We start from the raw sequence: 15,400 nt of genomic DNA, 5'->3' as shown, positions 1-15,400 counted from the left end.
GCAAGCTGCTTTAAGAAGGATTGTAACATCCTTCACTTTTTCTGCCAACTCAAGGGATTTATTTTTGTATATCAAAAAGATTGGTTTCTAAGACAGAATACATAAATTTGAAAGAAGTAACAGTCTATTATACCTACAATGATTAAAAATGTCTACCAGACAAAACATGAGTATAAATAACTCACGTTCTGTTGTATAATGAACTTTAGGATTCTATATTCAATATGTGCAAAGTTGTCATATCAAAATTTTTTTTCAGAGTGAAAGATCTGTTAAAAACATTTTAATTGATACATAATAATTGTACATATTTATAGGGTGCATGTGATATTTTGATACATGCATACAAGGCGTAGTGATCAAATCAGGGTATTTAGGATATCCATTAAATAGAACATTTATTATTTCTTTGTGTTGGAAAAATTTTAAACCTTGTTTTCCAGCTATTTTGAAATATAGAGTATATTGCCAATAACTATAGTCCCCCTACTATGTTACAGAAGCACAAGAACTTATTTCTATTATCTACTGTGTATTTGTAACTATTAAGCAACTTCTCTCCAACATCTCCCACCCTTCCTGTCTTTGATAACTATGATTCTACCTTCATGAGATCTGCTCTTTTAGCTCCCACATGTGAGTGAGAACCATGCAATATTTGTCTTTCTGTGTCTGGCTTATTTCCCTTAACATAATGACCTGCAGTTCCATCCATGTTCCTACAAGTGACAGAATTTCTTTTTTTTTTCTTTTTATGGCTGAACAGTATTCCATTCTGTATATATATGACATGTTCTTTACCATTCACTTGTTGATGGACACTTAGGTTAATTTTATATCTTCGCTATTGTGAATAGTGCTGCAATAAATGTATGATTGGAAGTGTCCCTTTAATAAACTGATTTTCTTTTCTAGTAGTGGATTACTGGAATGTATGGTAGTTCTATTTTTAGTTTTTTGAGAAATTGTTACACTGTTTCCCACAATGGCTCTACTAATTTACTTACAGTATATCCTTGTATATCCCCCACATCCTTGCCAGCATCTGTTATTTTTGTCTTTTTGATAATCGCCATTCTAACTGGGATAAGATGATGTCTCATTGTGAATTTAATTTGCATTTCCTCAATCATTAGTGATGGTGACCATTTTTTTATATACCTGTTGGCTGTTCATGTGTCTTCTTCTGAGAAACATCTGTTCATGTACTTTGCTTACCTCTTAAGTTGAATTTGTGTGTGTGTGTGTGCGTGTGTTGTGTTTCCTGTAAAATTTGGATTTTAGTCTCTTGTTAGATGAATATTTAAAAAATATTTTCTACCACTCAACAGATTAGTTCTCTCTTCACTCTGTTGATGATGTCCTTAGCAGTGCAGAAACTTTTTAGTTTAAGTCCCGTTTGTCTGTTTTTGTTTTCGTTGGATGCCTTTTTGAAGACTTAATCATAAATTCTGCTTAGGCCAATGTCGAGAGGAGTTCTACCTAAGTTTTCTTTTAGGATTTTGATAGTTTCAGATCTTGTGTCTAAGTCACATTTGAAAACAATATATTTTTAATAGCTTGCATAGAGTTTAATTAATAAACATGATTCTTCTTTTTCATCAACTTTTCATTTGAAAAACACTATTTGCCACTACTAAATCGCACTTCACCTGTTAGTATCTTCTCAGGGAATTGTAAGAGCAGTCACAGTATGCAATAACTGTTAGATGGAATAAAAATAAAATACACATAATTTGAAAGAGAGAATAAATGCTTAGTCATACCATTAATAGTATTATAAAAAAGATTTGGACTCTGTGTTTTTAAGAAGAAATATGGGAGTTGAAATTTTTACTCTGGCTTTTGGGTGTTAAGTTTGAGATTCAGTTTGCTTAAGTTGCCTTCCTGCTGTTGTATGCTTTTCTTCTCTTCGAGGCAACATATGGTTTAAAACTACTTGTGAAACACTCAATGAACTTCCTGACTCCCTACTTATGCAGAGGGAATTCACTATATATTAGCGATAATTGGATTTTCATCTTTTTTGTCACACAGTGGTTATTTCTAGCTTTCATTTTTAAATTGTTTAGAGATGACATTTTTATTTAAACATAACTAACAGTACTCATTACATTTAAAATAATGGGAAATGTGTGTCATTTTACATTAGTTGCCTCTGAGAAGAATAAGAAAGGAATTTAATAGCCACATGAGGCCCTGTAAACACACACACACACATTCACATGTACACACACACAAATTTGTGGTTATTTAGGGACTATAAATATTTAATACCATAGATACATTTGTCTTATTTACATGTTGTATTAAAATTTTTAATTTTTTTCATAAGCACTTAAATGTTTCATACAATATGTAAGATTAAAACTGTGTGAACAATCCATTACATATCAAAAATAAAAGGTACTCTGACTCCAATGAAAGTTTAACAAAATGAAATTATTTTATGCCTTCTAAATCAACATAAACACAATCAATTCTACTTTCTCTAATACTGGGTTTTAAAAATATGCTATTACCGTGTTATAAGCTTGTACAAACTTTTGCAACATTTTAATTTAAAATCCAGATGTTTCTATGACTGCTGCATTAGAAGCAATCAGTTAATTATCCCACAAAGATTAAAGGAGACATACTGTACAAAAGTCAATTAAGTTGCATACAATTGCTTAATATGTTGAGAGCTGTTTCCACAGGCAACTAAAATTAAAATTATGTGTCGCTAGGGAAGTGTTGTTTTATTTTTCTTATCTGTATTTCCTATTGATGTACAGAGATTTTGCTCTATTTTATTGTGATCTCTTCCCAACTGCCCTATAAAGCTATTGCTATAGTCATCCTCTTAGTTATTTTACTACAGTACTTGCCCTGATAGTTTTATTAGTTCAGAGGCAAATGTTTAATCATCAGGATAATGCTAAATAAGTTTAATTACCAACACTGAAGAAGATGACAGAGCGACATATAAGTCCTGTTTATGTCTCTGTTTAACTGAACACCCATATATTTTAGACACAAATGAGACTACTCAGTTCTCCATTGAATATGCTTGTTGCTCTGTATACTCTTACTATCTAAAAGAAAATGATGAATACTAGGCTTTAGCCTCTTACATCTATTGTTTTGGGGTTTCTGCCTGTAATGAAAGGAGAAAAAATATGCATAGTGTTAATTTTCTAGGTAGAAAGGTCATTACGCAGTTGTGTAAGTGCAGAAGTATTTTCTTTTTCTTTTTTTTTCGATAAAGCATTTTTTTAAAATTGTACTTTAGTTTCTGGGGTACATGGGCAGGTCAAGCAGGGTTGTTGCATAGGTACATACATAACCAGGTGACTTGCTGCCTCCATTCCCCCTTCAACTATATCTTGCATTTCTCCCCATGTTATCACTCTCCACCCTCCCTACCCCCTGCTGACCCTCCCCTACCTGCCCCCAACTGCCCCCAGTGTGTGATGCTCCTCTCCCTGAGTCTACCTGTTCTCATAGTTCAACACCCACCTATGAGTGAGAACATGCAATGTTTGGTTTTCTGTTCTTGTGTCAGTCTGCTGAGAATAATGGTTTCCACATTCATCCAAGTTGCTACAAAGGACATGAACTCATTGTTCTTTATGGCTGTGTAGTATCCCATTGTGTATATGTGCTACATTTTCTTTGTCCAATCTACCACTGATGGGCATTGGGTAGTTTCCAGGACTTTGCTATTGTACACAATGCCACAATGAACATACGTGTGTATGTGTCTTTATAGTTTTTTGGGTACATACCCAGTAATGGTATTGCTGGGTCAAATGGAATTTCTATTTCTAGATCCTGGAGAAATCGCCACACTGTCTTCCACAATGGTTGGACTAATTTACATTTCAACCAACAGTGCAAGAGTGTTCCTATTTCTCTGCAACTTTGTCTGTATCTGTTGTTTCTTGACTTTTTCAATAATTGCCATTCTGACTGCTCTGAGATGGTATATCATTGTGGTTTTGATTTGCATTTCTCTAAGTATCAGTGATGTTGAGTTTTTTTGTATGTTTGTTGGCCATATGAATGTTTTCTTTTGAGAACTGTCTTTTCATGTACTTTGCCCACTTTTTAGTGGTGGTGTTGGTTTGGTTCTTTTTTGTAAATTTGTTTAAATTCTTTATAGATTCTGGATATTAGACCTTTGTCAGATGGATGGATTGCAAAATTTTTATGCAACTCCGTAGGCTGTTTGTTCATGCTGACCTTTGTTTCTCTTGCTGTGCAGAAGCTCTTTATTTAATTAGATCCCAGTTGAAAAGTTATGCTTTTGTTGCAGTGGCTTTGGTGACTTGGTCATGAAATCTTTGCCTGCGCCTACGTTATAAAGGGTATTGCCTAGATTTTTCCAAGGTTTTTTATGGTTTTGGGTTTTATATTTAAGTCTTTAATTCACTTTGAGTTAATTTTTGTATACGGGATAAGGAAGCGGTCTAGTTTCAATTTTCTGCATATGGCTAGCCAGTTCTCCCAGCAACATTTATTAAATAGAAAATCTTTTCTCCATTGCTTTTGTCCAGTTTGCTGAAGAACAGATGGTTGTAGGTGTGAAGTCTTATTTCTGAGTTCTCTATTCTGTTTCATTGGTCTATGTGTCTGTTTTTGTACCAGTATCATGATGTTTTGCTTACTGTAGCCTTTTAGTATAGTTTAAGGTCTGGTACTGTGATGCCTCCAGCTTTGTTCTTTTTGCTTAGGTTTGTCTTTGTTATACAAGCTCATTTATGGTTTTATATAAATTTTAAAATTGTTTTTTCTAGTTCTGTGAAGAATGTAAATGGTAATTTAGTGGGAATAACATCAAATCTATAAATTACTTTGGGCATTACAGCCATTTTCATGATATTGATTCTTCCTATCCATTAGCATGGGATTTTCTTCCATTTGTTTGTATCCTCTCTGATTTCCTTGAGCAGTGGTTTGTTGTTCTCCTTGAAGAGGTCCCTCACTTCCCTTGTTAGCTGTATTCCTAAGTATTCTTTATGTAGCAACTGTGAATGAGGGTTCATTCATGATTTGTCTCTCTGCTTGGCTGTTGTTGGTGTATAGGAATGCTTGTGACTTTTGTACATTGATTTTTGTTTCCTGAGACTCGGCTGAAGTTGCTTCTCAGCTTAAGAACCTTTTGGGCTGAGATGATATAGGATCATGTCATCTGCAAACAAAGGCAAATTGGCTTCCTCTTTTCTTATTTGAATACCCTGTATTTTTTTCCATTGCCTGATTGCCCTGGTCAGAACTTTCAACACTATGTGGAATAGGAGTTTTGCAGGAGGGCATCCTTGTCTTGTGCCAGTTTAAAGAAGCATGCTTCCAGCTTTTGCCAATTCAGTATGATTTAGGTTGTGGATTTGTCATAAATGGCTGGTATTATTTTCATGTATGTTCCTTCAATATCTAGTTCATTGAGAATTTTTAACATGAAGGGATGTTGAATTTTATCAAAGAAACTTGCATCTATTAAGATAATCATGTGTGTTTTGTCTTTAGATCTGTTATATGATGAATTATGTTTATTGATTTGCTTATGTTGAACCAGCCTTTCATCCCGGGATGAAGCCAACTTGATTGGGGTGGATAAGCCTTTTGATGTGCTGCTGTATTTGGTTTGCCAGTATTTTATTGAGAATTTTTGCATAAATATTCAACAGGCATATATTGGCTTGAAGTTTTTCTGTTCTTGTTGTTGAATCTCTGCCAGGTTTTGGTATCAGTATGATGCTGGCCTCATAGAATGAGTTAGGGAGGTGTCCCTACTTTTCACGTGTTTGGAATAGTTTCAGAAAAAGGAATATCAGCTCCTCTTTGTACTTCTGGTAGAATTCAGCCTTAAATCCATCTGGTCCTGAGTTTTTTTTTTTTCCTTGGTAGGCTATTTATTACTGCCTTAATTTCAAAACTTGTTATTGGTCTATTTAGGGCTTCAACTTCTTCCTGGTTCCATCTTTGGAGGGTGTATTTGTCCAGTGATTTATCAATTCCTTCTAGATTTTCTAGTTTATTTGCATAAAGATGTTTATAATATTCTCTGATGGTTTGTATATCTGTAGTCAGTGATGATATCCCCTTTATCAGTTTTTACTGTGTCTTTTTGATTCTTCATTCTTTTTTTCTTTAATAGTCTAGCTAGTGGTCTATTTTATTAATTTTTTCCAAAAAAAGAGTTCCTGGATTCATTGATTTTTTGAAAAGCTTTCTGTGTTTCTATCTCCTTCAGTTCCATTCTGAGCTTGATTATTTCTTGTCTTCTGCTAGATTTGGGATTTGTTTGCTTTCATTTGTCTAGTTCCTTTAGCTGTGATGTCTCAGAGGTTTTGTTTGTTCATTTTTATTCTTTTTTCTCTAATCTTGTCTGCCTGCCTTATTTCAGCCAGATAGTCTTCAAACTCTGATATCCTTTATTCCACTTGGTCTAGTCAGCTATTGATACTTGTGTTTGCATCATGAACTTCTCAGGTTGTGTTTTTGAGATCCATCAGGTTATTTATGTTCCTCTCTAAACTCATTATTCTGATTAACAGCTCCTATAATGATGTATCATGGTTCGTTAACTTCTTCACAATGAATTAAAACTTACTCCTTTAGCTCAATGAAGTTCATTATTACCTATGTTCTGAAGCCTACTTCTGTCAGTTATCAATTTCAGCCTCAATCCAGTTCTGTGCTCTTCCTGGAGCCATGTTGTGATCATTTGGAGGAGAAACAGCACTCTGGCTTTTTAAGTTTTCAGCATTTTTGTATTGATTCTTTCTCATTTACATGGATTTATCTACCTTTGATTTTTGAGGCTGCTGATCTTGGGATGAAGTTTTTGTGGGGTCCCTTTCATTTGTGTTGTTGTTGTTGCTTTCTGTTTGTTTTGCTTTTAGCAGTCAGGCACCTCTTCCACAGTACAGTTGTGGTTTGTTGGGGGTCCACTCCAGACCCTATTTGCCTGGGTACCTCCCATATCACTGGTGGAGTCTGCAGAACAGCAATGATGGAAGCTTATTCCTTTCTCTGGGAGCTCTGATGCAGAGGGGCACTGATATGATGCTATCTGGAACACTCCTGTGTGAGGTGTCTGAGGACTCCTGTTGGGAAGTCTCATTCAGACAGTTGGTGGGGGATCAGAGACCAGCTTAAATAAGCAGTCTGGTTGCCTTTTGGCAGAGTGGGTGTGCTGTGCTGGGTAGAGTCCCCCTCATCCAGGCTTTCCTGTCTCTCCAGAGTCAGCCAGAAGAAAAGACTAAGACTATTGATACACAATATCACAGCTGCCCCTCCTCCTAGTGGCTCTTCTCAGCAATATCAGAGTTCTGTCCATAAACCCCTGACTGAGGATGCTGAAATTCCCACAGGGAGGCCCCACTGAGTGAGGAGGAGTGGATTAGGGTTCCAATGAAGAAGCAGTTTGGCCAAAAAATACCCCAGACACTGTGCTGTGGGGAATTGCTCCTGGTCCAAACTACCCAGTCTTATTGGCACCGGCAGCAGGGGAAAATGGCCAGCTGGAGGCACAATAATGGTGCTTTCTCCTTACCTTGCCCCAAACTCAGTCTTTGTAAGCAGTCTTCAGCCTGCTGCGCTGGCCAGTGTGGATTCTAAGACACTGGATTTTAGCTTGAGGGGTTCTATAGAAGTGGGGCCCAGTGGGAGAGGGCACTTGACCACTTGGCTTCAGCCCCCTTCCCATGGGAGTGGACAGATCTCTCGTCTCACTGGAATTCCCAGAGCTGGGGTGTGCAGAAACTCCTGGTCTCAGTGTCTGCTTGAGCAGTCTCCCACCTGAGCAGCCACTGCTCTGTGCTTGGGACCCAAGGCCCTAGTGGCTTGGGCTCACAAGGAGACCTTCTAATCTGTGGGTTTCAAGGATTCATGGGAAAAGCAAGCTTTTCAGGGAGGAGTAACACAATCCCTTATTGCCTTCCTTGGCTTGAGGAGGGAGCTTTCTTTGCTCTGTGCAGATCCCAGGTGGGACATCACTCCACCTTGCTTTTCCTTGCTCTCCATGGGTCATGCCAACTGCCTAATCAATCCCAATGAGACAACTTTGGTACCTCAGTTGAAGATGCAGAATCCACTCACTGTTTTCATCCTTTTTGGTGGGAACCACAGAGCAGAGCTGTTTCTATTTGGCGATCTTGGCTGTTCCCCCTATTTATTTTTAAATGTTTTCTTTTTATTTTCTTTTGTGGGACCAAAATAAGTATATGTTTATGTGATGTATGAGATATATTGAGGCAGGCATATAATGTATAATAATCACATCAGAGTAAATGGGGTATCCATCACATCAAGCAATTATCCTTTGTCATACAAATAATGCAATTATACTATTTTAGTTATTTTTAAATATACAATAAATTATTTTGAAAATAGGCACCCTGTTGTGCTATCAAATACTAAGTCTTACTCATTATTTCTATTTTTCATACCTGCTAAAAATCCTGACTTTCACCACCCCACTACCTTTCCAGCCTCTGGTAAGCATCATTCTGCTCTCTATCTCCATGAGTTCGATTATTTCATTTTTAGCTTTCACAAATGAGTGACATCATGTGACATTTATCTTTCTGTGCCTGGAATATTTCACTTAACATAATGACCTCCAGTTCCATCTATGTTATTGCAAATGACAGGATCTCATTCATTGTTATAGCTGATTATAATTCCATTGTGTCTATGTGCCACATTTCTTTATCCATTCATCTGTTGTTGGACAGTTAGGATGTTTTCAAATCTTTGCAATTGTGATAGTGTGGGAATGAACACCAGAAGTGTGGATATCCCTTGGATACGTTGATTTCTTTTCTTTGGGCTTTATACCTAGAAGTGGTATTACTAGATTATGTGGTAGCTCTATTTTTAGTTTTTTGGGGAAACTTTGAAACTGTTTTCTGTAGTGGTTGTATTAACTTACATTGTCACCAAAAGTGTAAGAAGGTTCTCTTTTCTCCACATTGTCACCATTATTTGTTACAGTCTATCTTTTGGATATAAGCCATTTTAAGTGTGGTGACGTAATATCTCATTGTAGTTTGGATTTGCATTTTGTAAATAATCAGTGATGTTGAGTTCTATTTCATATGCCTGATTGACATGTGTACATCTTCTTTTGAGAAATTGACTACTTAAAATTTTGCCCATTTTAAAATCAGATTATTATTTTTTCCCTATAGAGTTGTTGGAATTTCTTATATATTCTGGCTATTATTCTTTATCAGATGGGTAGTTTGCAAATATTTTCTCCAATTCCGTGTGTTTTTTTCTACACTTTGTTGATTGTTTCCTTTGCGGTACAGATTTCCAACATGATGTGATCCCATTTGTGGATTTTTGCTTCAATCGCCTGGGCTTATGAGGTATTACACAATAAATCTTTTCCCAGTTCTGTATACTACAGTTTCCCTAAGGTTTTCTTGTAGTAGTTTCGTAGCTTGAGGTCTTCAATTTAAGCCTCTTATAAATTTTAATATGATTTATGTATGTCAAGAGATAGGGGTCTAGTTTTATACTCTCCATATGGATATCCAGTTTTCAAAGCGTCATTTATCGAAGAGACTATCCTTTCTCAAATGTGTCTTATTGGCACCTTTGTCCAAAATGAGTTCACTGTAAATGTATAAATATATTTCTGGATTCTCTAATCTGTTCCATTGTTACATGTGTCTGTTTTTATGCCAGTATAATGCTGTTTTGGTTACTATAGCTCTGTAGTATAATTTGAAGTCAGATAATTTGATTTTAAATAATGAGATAATATCTAATGAAATAGAAAAATATGTTGCATGTTCCCCAACTACACTGGCTTTGAACTCAGCACAGCACTAAGACTTGCCTAGAAGTTGCAGTCCTTGTGGCAGAGACTCCTTTCCATGTTTATTTAAAACTCCAGGGCACTTTTTCCCCCAGTGACAAGGCTTGATGAAACTCAAATAATGATCACTGGGATGAGGAATTCCACTCTGGATAGGGCTCATCTCAATGCTCTCTGAGTTCTACCCAGTGTCAGCAGCACTGAGTTCCAGTGATAATTCCCACAATGCTGCACTGTCCCTCAGTAAAGCACAGAGATTCTTTCTTAATACCATGCATCCCCTGTCATCATATGAGGGGCTGGTGTTGGCAATTCCAAACTATCTTTCCTGCCCTGTTCAGTGCCTCTTTCAGTAATAAGAAGTTAAAGCCAGGTACTGCAATTACTCAATGAATTTTTGGTTCCTATGTAGGTGTTTCTGGTGTAGATAGTTGTTAAATTTAGTGTTTCTGTGATGAAAATGATTGATGAAGGCTTCTATTCTCCTACCTTGCGCTCCCTTTCAGCAGAAAATTTATAGGCCAGAAGAGAATGTGATGATATATTCAAATTGCTGTAATAAAAAACAATCTGCCACCCAAAAATAGTGTCCGTAGAATTATCCGTCATAAATGAAGAAGAATTATTCTCTCCCATGCAAGCAATTGACAAGGGAATTTATTACATTAGACCAGCCCTACAAGAAATGCACAAGGAGCTCCCAAACCTGGATGTGAAAGGATGACATTTACCATCATGAGAACACACAAAAGCATAAAAGCAGTAACATAAAAGAGGAAAATAAAGGACTCACTTTGTATCACTACAAAAATCCAGGTGACCCAATGACAATCTTGTTACAGCTTCTTGAAAATACTGAGGTAAAGAGAACGCTTCCTAACTCATTCTATGTATCCAGAAACACCCTGATACCAAAAACAGACAAGAAAGTCACAAAAAAGGAAAACTACAGGTCTTTGCATTTCTTGAACATGAGCACAAAAATACTCACAAAATACTACTGAACCAAATCCAACAGGACAATGAAAAGACAATACACTACAATCAAGGGGTGTTTATTTCAGGGAACCAAATATGTTTCAACATACACAAATCAATAAACATGATACATCACATCAACAGAATGAAGGAGAAAAGACATATTACTTTCTCAATAGTGTAGAAAAAAGGATTTGATATAATTCGACATCATTTCATGATAAAAACCTTCAACAAACTAGGCACGGAAGTATCAGATTTGACAATAATAAAGGTCATATTTGAAAAACACACAGCTAACATTATTCTGAATGGGGGAAAAGTTGAAAGCCTTTTCTCTAAGAACTGGAACAAAATATGGATGCCCAATATTACCACTTTTATTCAACACAGTCCTAAAAGTCCTATTCAGAGCTATCAAGAAAGATAAAGAAATAAAAAAAGCATCAAAATAACAAATGAGAAATTCAAATAGTTTATCTTTGCTGATGCTATTATTATTATTATTATTATTATTATTATTGAGACAGAGTCTCACTGTGTCACCCAGGCTGGAGTGCAGTGGCACTATCTCAGTTCACTGCAACCTCCACCTCCTGGGTTCAAGGCATTCTCCTCCTGCCTCAGTCTCTCAAGTAGCTTGGATTACTGGTGTCTGCCACCATGCCTGGCTAATTTCTGTATTTTTAGTAGAGACGAGATTTCACCATGTTGGCCAGGCTAGGCTCAAACTCCTGCCTCCAATCTCAAAGTGCTGGGATTACAGTCATGAGTCACCATACCCCACTCTCAATAATCTTGTACCTAGAAAAATCTAAGGACTTTAACAAAACCTCATGGATTTGATAAATGAATTCAGTAAATTATAGGATATGAAATCAATGTACAAAAATCACTAGCATGTCTATAAACTAATGATGATCTAGCTGAAAAATAAATCAAGAAGATAATCCCATTTATAATAGCAACAAAAAAATAAAATACCTAGGATCAAATTTAACCAAGGAAGTGAAAAATCTCTACAAGGAAAACTACAAAACACTGAAGAAATAAATTGAAGAAGACACAAACAAATAAAGATTATCTTATTTTCATGGATCAGAAGAATTAACACCATTATAATAACCATACTACCCAATGAAATCTTCAGATTTAATTTAATCACTATGAAAAAATACCCATGTCATTCTTCACATAATTAGAAAAAAAATCCTAAAATGTATATGGAACAAATAAGAGCCTGAATAGCCAAAGCAATCTTGAGCAGAAAGAAGAAAGCTGAAAGCATCACACTACCTGACTTCAGACTATACTACAAGGCTGTAGTAACCAAAATGACACGGTATTGGTAGGAAAATAGACATATAGACCAATGGAATAAAATAGAAAACCCAGAAATAAATCCAACTGATATTTTTACAAAGCCAACAAGAACTTACATTAGGAAAATAATACCCTCTTTAATAATCGATGCTGGGAAAATCAGATAGCCACGTGTGGAAGAATGAAACTGGACTCATTTCTCACCATAAAAAAACATACTCTGAATGGATTCCAGACTTAAATATAATACCTGAAACTACTGAAATGCTACAAAAAAAAAAAAAAACAGGAAAAACTTTCCTAAACAAAGAGTTTGTGACAAAGTCTCCAAAGCATATGTAACAAAAAACAAAAATAGTAAATGTGGGATATAATTAATGTAGAAAGTAAATGATATAATTAACAGTGAAGGGACAACCCGCTTGTTAAACAGGACAAAGTATTTGCAAACTAATTATCTGATAAGGGACTAATATCCAGAATATACAAGAAACCCAAATGATAGGAAACTAACCCAGTAATTTAAAAACTGGGCAAAGAGCACATACACACAACAAATGTATGATAAAAAGTTCAACATCCCTGTAATTAGAGAAATGAAAATTTAAAGCATAATGAGATGCCCTCTTACCAAAGTAATAATGGTTATCATTAAATAGACACGCACAAAAAAACAGACATTGGCGAGGATGCAGAGAAAATGAAATTCTTATACACTGTTGATTATAATGTAAACTAGTACAGCACTATAGAAAACAGTATAGAAATTTTTCAAAAAACTAAAACTAGAACTACCATTTGATCTAACAATCTCTACTGGTTATCTACCCAGAAAAGAAATCAGTGTATCAAAGGGATACCTGAAGTAGCATGTTTATTGCAGCAGTCTTCATGGGAGCAAATATACGGAATCAACTTAAGTGCCTGTCAACACAGGAACTGATAAAGCGAATGTGGTATATGTATACACAATGAAACAACATTCAACCATAACGAAAATAAAATTATGTCATTTACAACAACATGAATGAAACTTGAAGTCATTATCTTAAGTGAAATAAGCCTGACACAGCATGAAGACCTTGAATATTGTCACTCATGTCTGGTAGATAAAATATTTGATTACATAATGTAGAGAGCAGAGACACAGGTAACATAGACTAAGAAGGCTGATGGAAGTGAGGAACAACAGAATTGTGTAATAACGTATGGGCAGGCAGTTAAATAGCAGGAATAAATTCAATGCCTGATAGCAGAGTATGGTTACTACACTTAACAAAAGTATATTGTACTCAGGTTGTGGACACCTTAAATATTTTTTCTTTATCTGTATGCATTATATACATGTAACAAGATTTCTCATGTAACCCATAAATATGTACAAATTAAAAAAATGTTTCACAGTCCATAATAGGAAAGGTACCTTATACACATGGTTGAATGTCAAATGACCAAATACTAAAATCAGTATTTGGTTGAAGTTGATTATAAGCATTATTGAATAATATTCTAAAATACAAAAATAGGCCAGGTATAGTGGCTTACACTTGCAATTCCAGCACTTTGGGAGGCCAAAGTTGGAGGATCACTTGAGCTCAAGAACTTGAAGCCAGTCTGAGTAACATAGACTGAACCATCTCTACAAAATATTTAAAAATTAGCTGGGCATGGTGGCACATGCCTATACAGCTATCTGGGCAGCTAAGATGGGAAGATCACTTGAACCTAGGGATGACAAGGTCACAGTGAGCCATGATTGTGCTACCACTGCACTCCAGCCAGGGTGACAGAGTGAGATCTTGTCTCAGAAGAAATAATAAATAAATAAATTACAAGAACAAAATAATTTTATGTTTTAAAGTACAAAGTATTCCAATTTTATTACTAATAGCCCAGAATTCTGCTACAATATGGTATTCTTTAATTCTTTTCTTAATACAAACTCAAAGTATATAGATAAAATGTATTCATAATTTTGTAGTCATTAAAAGCCTTCACAATGTTTTTTCTACAATCAAAGGCAATTGCATAACTATTATCTTTCATTGACATTTTATTCTCTAAATATTTCTTACTATACTGTCAATTGTGTCAAAGGCAACAACTGTGTTCCGGGTTTATCTTCTGCCTGTTTCAAAGTACAGTAGAGGTCTTGTTAGAAGAAACAATCTTGTGAGGTTTTTGCACTTTCTCTGTCTCTGTCTCTCTCACTGTTTATCTCTTCCCTCCTGTCCCAAGGGTGATACTATTTGGTGTTTTATATATTTTCACGTGGTTAATTAAACCAAGCCAAACTTAAATAAAAGGGCTAAATCCCTAAATATTTTAAAATTATTACACATACATACACACACACACACACACACACAGAAAATAAATGATTAGTCATGTAACTCCTCTTATAACAAAATCACTAACCTGCAGAAAGGCAACTCTTTGCTAAGTAAAGCATTAAAGCTCTGTGTTTGATGAGGAAAAGTGATAAAATGTTAACTTTGGTGAGAGAATCCCATTCTGACTTGACTGAAGGAAATTTTGCTTCGACTAACAATTTACTATAATCTAATTTATTCTAAACTGTAGTTATATTATCTTAAAATATTAACAGGGGATGGCAACTGATGTTATTTTTCAGTAATATCTCTAAGAAAGCAGTCTCAACATACAGGTTGGCCAATATCCAAAAAATTTTCCCCTCGGAAAAGTAAGAAAGGAAGAGTTGAAGTGATGAAAACACATTTCAGAAAAGAAACCATACACTTTAAATGAAAGACATAAAATTTCTTTTAAATTTGACCTAGAAACAGTGCTCCAAATGTAAAACTTGAAATAAAAATTAACAAAAATTTAGAACTAGTTATATGATGAGTAAATTTCATTTGCTTTCTATTGAGAGAAGAAAAGAGTCTATATAATCGAAATGTCTGCTTTGGAGATGTTAGAAAAATCTTTTCAGAAAATTCTATGTAAGACTGATATGATTTAGCTCTGTGTCCCCACACAAATCTCATGTTGAATTGTAATCCTCACTCTTGGAGGTGAGGTCAGGTAGGAGGTAGGTTGATCATGGGGGTGGATTTTCCCCCTGCCGTTCTTATAATAGTGAGTGAGTTCTCGCAAAATCTGGTTGTTTGAAAGTCTGTAGCACTTCCCCTCCACTCTCTCTCTCTCCTGCCAGCCATGTGAATATGTGCTCGCTTATTTTTTATCTTCTGCTATGACTGTGAGTTTCCTGAGGGTTCCCCAGCCTCCTTACAGCCTGTGGAACTGTAAGCCAAC

This window comes from Callithrix jacchus, chromosome X (assembly GCF_049354715.1).
Source record: "Callithrix jacchus isolate 240 chromosome X, calJac240_pri, whole genome shotgun sequence".
NCBI lineage: Eukaryota > Metazoa > Chordata > Mammalia > Primates > Cebidae > Callithrix > Callithrix jacchus.
This window is presented reverse-complemented; position numbering follows the sequence as displayed.